Source organism: Armigeres subalbatus, chromosome 2 (genome assembly GCF_024139115.2).
Source record: "Armigeres subalbatus isolate Guangzhou_Male chromosome 2, GZ_Asu_2, whole genome shotgun sequence".
In the NCBI taxonomy this organism is placed as follows: domain Eukaryota; kingdom Metazoa; phylum Arthropoda; class Insecta; order Diptera; family Culicidae; genus Armigeres; species Armigeres subalbatus.
Genome location: NC_085140.1, coordinates 463,464,223 through 463,475,359, shown reverse-complemented (window position 1 = coordinate 463,475,359; position 11,137 = coordinate 463,464,223).

Genomic DNA, 11,137 nt, shown 5'->3' with positions numbered 1-11,137 from the left:
GTTTACTCTGAGTCATGTTCGCGCCACAGCTACAGGCATGAATGAATACGGCTTGATCTTTCACTGCGCCAGGATTAATGGCGCTAAATATGAGAGAAGATATCCGAAGAATAGAGCGAAAGATCGTAAATCATTCCTCCTAGAGAAATGTTTGGGTGAACGTAAATCCTGTTATACTTAATTGTCAATCATCAATCACACACCAACTAACAACTGATCCTTTATATGATCCAACAAGCTCAATAATTAAATAATTAACAAATTATGCTACAAAACTTTTGTTTGAAGCATATAGAAATGACGAAACTTTTTGTGGGTTATATTCGATTTGTCTTAATAAACTCCATCAATTTTGAGTGACGCCATTTGTGAATGACCTCTTGAATAAATAAATTACGAGAACTTTCCAATGCACAGTTTATATTGTTCGCACAAAGGTTTTTCCATATGGACTATTCAAACATCAACACACCAATGAATCAAGCAGATGAGAAGGGTAAGGGACATTCACGCATCACGGTATGGTAAATGCTAATGCAGATAGTACTCCGTGTATTCGAAGGAATGTAAAAAAATATATTGAGCAGTTCCATTGCAAGACAGTCAGTGATAAGCTCAAATTAACTTAAAAAATCACGGAAGTTAAGTAAGTTTATCCTTCATACCAACTAGGATTTGGCCTTTTCCACTTATGTATTGTTCTGATAGAATTTTCAATTTTAACAATGGCTTGTTATAAGACAAGTTTGTACTATTCCATTTGATTCCACCACTTTGTAATATTTACAGATGCGTATTTCGACATCAACAGTAAGACTGTCTCCAGTGTCTCGTACTTAACTCGAGTCTTATTACAAGTGAAGACATGTCACTAAACAAGCTCAAAATAATTTTCTTTTATGCAGGGAAACTATTTACTCTTTTCGATGGTATAAGGTGATAATATTTTTTCGGAGCTTTAGTCAATGGAAACTTGCAGCCCAAGACCGGCTCATCTCTGACAAACTGGGATTATTAATTGTTTTAGTTGCTTGGATTATTAATTGTTTTACAAGCCGAGAAATGCAACGAAAATAATATCAAAGCTAAACGAATTATGAAAAGCGCTTTTGTGGGATACCGACAAGTGGCACATGAAACCCTAGAGGGCACGTAAGTCAAACAGCGCAAAAAGAAAGATATTCTTCATCATTATTTCAACCGTTCGCAGACGAGACGACATACACTCTGCACAGCATCCAGTCGAGTACATTGACGTAGTCAATGCACGTTAAACGACTGAACAACTTTCATTGTGCTTCTGTGGTCCATCGGCTATGGAACTCGTCACGGGAGAAAAGAAAAAGAATGGAATGCAATGTTTGAGATGAGCCACCAAGAACATTTTTGAAATTCGTTATACCAAATATAAGTAAGATGACCCGGAACAAACATGCACCGTTGATATAGTAAGAACTCTAATTCCACATTTATTCAACTGTAACTGCTACTAACCGCACAGGTGCGGATAAAAGTTCTTAAGTTATATTTTCACCATCACTGATTATATGGATTTTCTGTACAATGTAAGAGAAAATCCATTAATTACGTAACACCAAAGTTGGTCGTTTTCAACCCCTCCTTCTTAGTCACACTTTTTGTATGAAACATGTTACATTTTTGTATGGATCGTATTAATTCCCGTAACTCTCGTCCCCTCCTCTGATTGTTACGTAATTTTTGGACATTGCCTAAACTTTGTCTGACAGAAATTTTTAAGTAAAAATGTTGATTGTTCATCATTTTGAGAGAAATTTTGCCAAACAAAATGTGTTGAGTTGGTTGATTCGATGAGTTTTAGCAAACCCACAATTGTTTTTGATGCTATTATATCCAGAATGGACTATTTTAATACTACCGCAACATTAGAGCATACCACAACGATAGGACGTTTTACCAGTACACTTTTAAGTACACTTTGAAAAATAACTTTAATTTGGATAATTATTCCAAAATAATTTAATAAATTGTCATAAGCATTCGTGTAGGGATCACATCTTCTTATGGAGTCTAAATTTATCATATAGAACATTATTGTTACTGTTTTCTTTAGCTCAAACGATCCTTCAACATTCTCACGAGGTTTTGGAAAACATTGAGTTAATGAGCACAGATAGAAAAAGTTGTTGAAATTTACACGAAAGAAATGCACCTAAGAGGAATGGCAAAAAATCGTAAATTTAAACGATATTGTCGCCTGAATGTATGCATTTTTTTGCATTATGTCACTATTTATAGATCCATGTAAGCCAGGAATAGAGTAATTTTGAGCACAGATAGAAAAAGTTGTTGAAATTTACACGAAAGAAATGCACCTAAGAGGAATGGCAAAAAATCGTAAATTTAAACGATATTGTCGCCTGAATGTATGCATTTTTTTGCATTATGTCACTATTTATAGATCCATGTAAGCCAGGAATAGAGTAATTTTCCACGTCTTTATTTTATTACGCACTGATTAGCTTTAATTTTTTTTCTGTGAGGTTTTTAGCATTTTCTGTGTCGAACACATGTTTAATCGATATTGGGCAAAAGTGGTGTCAAATTCAGCTTTTGGGTCTAAGTCAGTCCATGTCGAGTAAAGTATTGGTTTTGTAAATCCAAGCTTGATATGCGCACCGATTTTTTTTAATTAATCTCAGAAAAAATTCCTGGAGGAGTTCCGAAAGCAATTTCCTTAGGAATTTCTAAATAAATTTCAGGAGGAATTCCGGAATCAATTTTTAATAAATTGCTTGAAAAATTCCTTCAAAAACTCCTTCAAGTCCGAAAGAGTTCCAAAATTTCCTTTAAGAATCCCACCAGAAACTATTCAATTGGGTTTTATATGGATATAGAGATTATAACATTTCTTGAATCTATTATAAAACCCAAACCTAAATCCAAAATTTCATGAATTTTGGTGCACGGAAACTAATTTAAATCCATTTCGAAAAACCTTATAATTTCTCGTATTGAAAACCCCTAACATGATTTTACTATGGGCCGAGCTGTCAACCTATGAGCTGACTGCCAAGCAGTCACATTCCCAAAAACTTTTAAAGTGAATTTTAAACACCAAATTTAGGGTCTACGAGTTTGAAAAAAAATCCTAATTTAGCCAAACCTGAAAATAACATATTCTTCAAAATTAATCCATCAATTAGAAAAAGCGTAGAAATAAGGAGTATATCTCTAATTGGAACTATTAAAACTCTTGTGAACTGCTTCATTTTCGGAGTCATTCGCAAATTCGCCAAATTAGGAGCCATGGCTCAAGGAATTTTCAAGGGAGGTAAATTTTGAAAGAATTCCTAAAGGAATTTCCAAAGAAATTCTCAGAATAATTACCGATAAAAAATCCCACATTTACTCAGAAATTCCTTCAGAAATTTTTACATAAATTCCAGAATTTATCAAAATTCCAATGTTCAATCCAAATCCATTCCAAAGCCCATCCAATTCAATCCAATCCAATCCAAATTCAATACAAATCCAATCCAACTTCGATCCTATTCCAATCCAGTCCAAATTTAATCCAAAGCCAATCCAAATCTAACCCAAATCCAATCTAAACCCAATCCAAATTCCCCCCCAATCTAATCTAAATTCAATCCAAATCTAATCCAATTATGATCCAAATGCATTCCCAATCCAAATCCATTCCAAAAGCAATCCAAAATATGTACCACGATGTACACTGGGAGCCCAACGAACCTTAAAAAATCACTATTTCAATTGTACTGGCTGCGTCATTGTCGGGACCCAGACGAAGTTTCCAAGCTCGATCGTTCGTCGCAACAATACTCAGCAAACTGAACTCCATCGTCGATTTGTTCTTAAACCGACTCGAAAAAACCGTAAACATATTTGCGTTACAGTAGCCGTTCGATAGCTGCAAAATGTGTACTTTTCAGTTAACGAATGCCGTTCGATAACTGCAATGCATTTTAGACGTCAAACAGCTGTCAATCGACGTCAGATGCAATAAAAGTGCATCTAAATATGCAGCGCAATGTAGCTGTCATTGAGTCTGACATCAGTTTGAAGTTTAGCGGTCCGATAACTGCAAAACTGTTGCAACTATCGAATTGCAGTTGAAAAGCATTGCAGTTAAATGACTTGCATTTATCGAACGTCTACTGTACATCTATACACGCTGATTTGAGTTACTCAATTAATATTGCGAGAAAAGAGAAAAATTCTAATTTTGCGGAGCAAAGAAGAAGAAGCAGACTGAGTGTCGGAAACTTCAAAATGGCATGCACTGTACGAAAAGTGTTGAAATTTCTTGATATCAAGAAGATTTGAGAAATCTAAAATGTTTCAAAATCACATAAATATATGGCAAAATACCTTTAAAGTACCATAAAACTTGTTTAAAAAATATAGCGGGATGTAACACTCGTTTAAAGTTGCATATTCTCGTTGATTTTTATAATCAACATTCACACCGAAAAAATTAACCAAAAATTTTTACCGTGCAACAAGTGATTTGACGTTTGCGGAACAGCTTTCCGACAGTCGACCGTCGGACCCCCGTTCGAATTTTTCAATCTTCTCGCAATAAGTGCATGTCATTAGAACATAATGTCAAATGTAGATTACATGCACGGTTAGAAAAAAGTACCTAATTTTAGGTACTTTTTTTCGCTTGCATCTCCATCCCTCTTCCCTTTGTTGTCATAAAATGAAGAGCAAAACCACTCAACAAGGGCATCAGAGTGTGGGAACCCAACGTTGAGTAATCTCATGTTTACAAAAGTTGAGTAAAATTTACCTAACTTTTGGTTAGTTTCTATTTAAAATTCAGTATATTCTATATTAAGTGAATTTTACTTAATTTCAAGAAAAAATTACTTAATTTTGGGTTCCCACACTGAACCCCCGATTTGAGTGGAAAGTACCTAATATTAGGTACTTTTTTCTAACCGTGTGGAATTGCTAATAATGTTATTTTTCATTAATAATTTTATCATAGCTTGTAAATCCAGTCTTATCCACTACAGCGGGATTTCAGTTTTTTCAAAACAATATTGGCGTATATAATTAAAATTATCGAAAATATTTAATTCGGTGAGTCGCGTAACCCGGTGCCGATCTACGTAATTTTAGGTTTGGAAATAGTCTCGACTTCCCTGGCATAAAAGTATCCTCGTGTCGTATTAGCCTTATGATATACGAATTCAAAAACGGTAACTTGGTTTAGGAACCTCGCAGTTGAAAACTGTGGAAGTGCTGAATGAACACTAAGCAGCAATGCGGCAATCCCAGTGGGGGATGTAATGCCAATAGGAAGAAGAAGAAGAGTTACGTGGTGTATCCTGTCCTAGTTTAACTCACTCCGCCAGAGATTGCAGATACACATTTAATGAATTTTCATGCAAACACATGAATTCATGCTTTTCACGAATGAAAAGCAAGCCCTGTGTTTACATTATTTCCTGCCCTTTTTTATACATATTTTTCTTATTAACGATCATGTGAGAGAATTGTTCACAAGAAAAGTTATTTCACACTGGTAGCTGAAACTCCAGTAAGCCGTGCGAGCAAAGGCATAGGATTGCCAATCCGAAGATGACGAGTTCGATTCTAGGTCCGGTAATAGATGTTTTTGGGTGGGAAACATTCTCGACTCCCTTGGCATAGTGTATCCATTGTACTTGCCACACAAAATGAAGCTACAAATAATCAAAATTATGCCACCAGACGGCTTGCTTGCTTTTGTTTATTACGCCGAGTAGTCAAAAACAAAAACAATTGCATAGCCTGCTTGCTAAAAAACCGAGTCAAAGTCATTTTTCACGCAAGTTTTTTTTTCCTTTGGGTTGCGGTTGAGACCGCATGTCATATTTTCTCGCTGTGCGTTTTACACCCGAATTTTTAAATTTTTACGAATTTCGTGACGGGTCATAGGTTTTTTAAATTCAGTGCCGTTCTGGAGGAAAGGATTCCGTAGTATAATGTAGTATCAATCGTGAACATCCACGCCGTCTATTTGGAATTATAGTTGATGCCAGCAGAACTCCGAAGGTTCTGAAACGCAATTGGTTTCGCAATTTCTAGCATAGTTCACATGCCCTTTGATGATAATATCAAGCCCAGAGTGTATTATATAGAGTTGCGCAAAGAGGATCTTCTTACACTTATTCTAAATGATCTTCTTGTTATTCTGTTTGCAACTTTCATTTTTGTTTAACCCTTAAAATGACTTCACGGGAGTGTTCACTGCTAAAGCTTTTTAATTCGATAACAAAATCATCCACAGAGTGCAAACACGTGAGTTTCTTGTTGCTATTTTATGGGGGGTGTATTGAAGTTTTTTGATGCTGTTTCTAGAACAAATCTAATACATTTCAATAAGGCAAAGACAAAGGTGCTGTTTGAACGAGATGGCGCCACAACATTTAAAGTAAAATGAATTTCCTTGTATGGACAAATCATCCGTTCTCATCAACTACGCATCGCATCAATATGAAAGCTAGGTCAAAAAGCAACAAATAATTTTTAGATTTTTTGTACCCACGACTTGTTTTACAGTTCTAAACAATAAAAGAGATTTCATTGTACCTCCATACTAAATTCTAGCTGCATACTTTCAATTTCTTCAAGACTGTTCTCCACCTCGTGTGTGTGGAAGGAACATTGAAAACTTACGATATCGAATAGCAGATGTCACTAGTGTATATGCAATATTACATTGATACAAACACGCAGCAACACCGCCTGATAATGGAAATATTGCAATTAAATATACCATCAGGTGTAGTGGCTGTTGTTAAAATGTTTTGAAAGGGCCTCAAGCGGATTTTTTGCTAGAATGCAACTGACGATCCCCTATTCAGGCGTTTTGATTCGCCATAATAATCATTAGGCGATAACAATACTTCCGCCTTACCAACAAGCATTTGTTTACTTTGCTCGATAGGTAGACGGTTTGACAGTTCAATAGGTAGATTTGACTTCACTCTTTGCGTAACTCTATATATAATAGACTCTGATCAAGCCTATAGCCTCTGGATTTGCTGTGATTTGGTGGTATTGTTTCGATTTGTTTGCTTGTACTTTAATGTCATTTTAAAAACTATATACGTGCTGGATTGATAAATCCGGAAGTTTGTTTATGGATCCATAATCCAGTTGATAATAATGGTAGCATACACAGGCGGGGCTTATTGTACGCAAAAGTGACCTCGGACTTGTCATGACATACCAAGCAGTCAAATTTCGCATGCAAACCGATCAGAGAATGTCATACTTGTTAATTCAGCTCATTGCATTAAGCCGGTTTATTTGGTTTCAATCAATACATCTAAACGACACTCATTGGCTCCTCCTGGAACGAGTATATGCATCGTGTACAGCAAGGGTTGCTGACGTTCAATCATCTTTCACTTTCAAGCTCATAGGAAAGATAGGATTTGTTTTTATCGGGAAACGTTTCCCGATGGAAACAAATCCTATCCTTTCTTTGCGCTTTAAAAAGAAAGAAGATTAAACGTCACCAAGCTCTGTATAACACAATCTTCCCGATTCCATTTAACTTGATGACGGAAAAGGACATGAGTTTGTATGCTGTTAATCCCACTTGTATCACACATTGCTATCCCTGTCACCCTTCCATTTGAGATAGCCATTATGATAGCCTTTGGTCGCACCTTTTCTGATCTGGTATATGATGGTCCAGATGGTTAGCGCGTCAATCGAGAAGCGCTAAGTGTGGAGGTTCAACACCCGTCTTTGGCCGAATTTTTTGTAAGGTTGCTGAGGTTGTCGAAGTATACAGCATTTCACTCCTCGATGAAGTGTAAAATTAGTTTCAATCTAAACACAAACACATAACCAGTTATTATTTTCTCGTGACCGGGGACCTAATGCAAACGCCTGTCGTTTACTTAATGCAATCTGGGCATTTGTCGCAAATTATGGCAAATTGTATGCGAAACTAATGCGAGATTGCAATAAAATGATGCATTCCCTGGTTGGGTGCATAAATTACCTCGTTAGCCATTCGAGTATTTTCATTTCACGTCCATAAAATTAGGTAACGCTTAGAGGGGGGAGGGGGGGGGTTTAGTGAAGCGTGACGATCCATACAAAATTTTCAGAAGCTTCATACAAAAAATGCGACATAGGGGGGAGGGGGGTTTGAAAAAATCAAATTTTTGCGTTACGTAATTAATGGATCTTCCCTTTGCATGAAATGCAATGAACACGAAGTTAGTTTTTAATTGTTTTGACAATCACGTGCTCGCACATTAAGGTTTCCGATAGAGCCACGTAAAATTAAGAAAAAATTTAATTGAAATTTCATTGATTTTATCATTTATATACACCACAAATACTTTATATTATGATCTGATACAGTTTCTGTTACCGAATTTTAGATAGATAGATTAAAAAACACATTAATAAAGATTTAAAAAAAATCTATTATGAATTCTGTCATCATTAATTTTCTTAATATTTTACTGTGCATGATTTTTCAATATTACATAATTGTTGTTTATGCGGTGGCTACGTAGCTCGTATGATCCAAAATCACAAGAAATATTGATAGGTTATTTCTCATATTGTGTACCTATTTAGATCAGTATCTGAAAATTTTATACGCATTGTCACACATCACGGATCTACCATGAAACTCTAAAATATTCAAGGACGTTCCATAGATTCATTCTTAGCTTAGATTCTATTGACAAGTTAGTCGAGATTTCTTCATTGAACTTGCAAATTTCTTCATTCAGCAGGGAACATTCCTTTCAAACCTCCGATTTCTTAAAAAGATGCTTGCAGCTGCATATAATTTTGAATGTGCGATCATTAACATATTGCTGCAGTGAGAGAAGTATCTCGTTGTTTACGCTTTCCGCATGCATTGCCATTGTCGTATTAATATCGTTCGTAAGGAATTGTATCCAAGATGAAATCTATACTTCTAGAGGGCTATGCTAGGGTAGAGGAGCATAGGAGGAAAACAGGAGAAGTTCCGATACTACGATGGACCAAATACATTGGTCGTGTGTGTCTAGCTATGCGAGACTGTTGCCGCTTATAACCACAATGTTTACTTTAAGTGTTCATTGATGCTCTCTCCATCTGTGGTGTCGGCATCGGAATTTAGTGGCGAATTAAGGGTAAACTTTTCAGAGTCCGAGCATGTCCATCACGTTATTTTCAGAACCAAACTTAATACAAACCTTAGGCAACCAAATTAATGTCATTGACGAATTCGAGAGTATAAGAAAATTATTTTGAGCTTTTTAGTGGAATGTATTCACTTGTCCTAAGACGAGTTTATACCATCCCATTGAATTCCACCACTTAATTGTATCTTGACAGATACGTATTTCGACCTCAACAGTAAGGCCGTCTTCAGTGTCTCGTACTTGACTCGACTCGTATCTGTCAAGATACAATTAAGTGGTGGAATTCAATGGGATGGTATAAACTCGTCTTAGGACAAGTGAATTCGAGAGGTAAAAAAAGAAGACAGGTGATATCGATTGAAAACTTTCAAGTAAGGGTAGGGTAACAATTTGACCTAAATGGCTTAATAAAATTTAAAATGGTTTTGATTGAAACTAGTTAATGTAAGGTATGCAAAAATTATAGGCTACATAAAGAACACCTTTTTATCCGTGCACCTGATATGTAGCTTTCCGTACTTTACATAAAATACTTTCTATTAGAATATATTTAATATATTTAAATCACTGCCATGGAAACTCAGAGACAAAATAAGTTCCCATCTTGTCTGAAAGAAAGAGAGGTAGAAAAGAAATCTAAATTTAAGAGGTACCGAAAAAGACTGTGTGTGAACGATGGATTTTAAAATAGACAAGCCACTACTTCGTGTAAGAAATCTTGTTAATAGCCTTAAGTGTCTTTACTGCACGGGAAAGGAGAAAGGATCACCAATCCTAAAAACTACGATCTGTGTTGTACTTTTGTATATAGTCACCTTAATAGCTTTTGCCCATGCAACTGTCCCTAGATAGTTGGGTTTAAGAAACATTAATATGTATGAGCTTGCATTAGCTTATCAAAAGAACTAGTTTACCCAATCATACACACTATGAACTTGACATAATCAATTTTGGACATTTGAATTATTTAAAAGATATGTCTAAGACTTGTACATGAACATATAAGAAAATATTTCATGAGGAGTGATTACTTTGGGAAGTGTTACTCTATTAGTTGCAATGTGTTTCTGTAATATTTTACACTCAGACTTTGGTCCGATCCGTAGATTAAAATCAAAATAAACTTAAAAATTCAAGTTCAAAAGTTACAAAATCACCCGGTCATATGAATGCTGGTAGTGGGGTTGTGGTAGTGGAGGTAGTGGAGTTTTAATGAGATTAATCATAATTATATACTTTACGATAGTTTCAGTTGAAGCGCCGTACTTTAAATATCCTGTCAAGTCAAATACAACTTATCCTAAGATTTCGCTTGAAAAACTAATTAAAAGCAATGATTTTCCTTAATAAAAATGACTCCCTTGCACATATAGTGGTGCTACTGTACCAATAGTGGCGAGTCTCATAAGAAATCACTGGATAGCACCACTATGGGAACCAAAATTTTGTTTTACCGCCACTAAAGGAACAGTGTACCTTTAGTGGCGGTAGTTGTTGATGTTAAATGACATCAATCTCATTTTTATTAGCAAATTTATTAGTTTATCTATTGGCTATGATATTAAAGTTGCAAATTTCCCATAATTATCTATTTTTTTTTTTAATATTTTCTTTTGTGAATCTATTAATACCTCCACTATTGGTACCGTTACCCTATCAAAAATTTTCAGAACAGATCTGATTTATTGAAGATTGATTGACAGCTTAATTTTCAAGTAGTTGTTAGAACTTGATTTTCATTAGTCAAAGCTAAGCTAAGTTAATTACTTGAGTTTCATACCATTTTGTACAGCCTTCTGTAGTCTTTGAACGAAGTCGAACCAGGTACGGAAAACTGAAGACGGCATTACTGTTTAGGTCGAAATACGTATCTGTCGAAAGCACAATGAAGTGGTGGAATTAAATGGAATTGTACGAACTCGTTTTATGACAAGTAAAAAAAATCCACACCCCTCAAGTACAACCAGCAT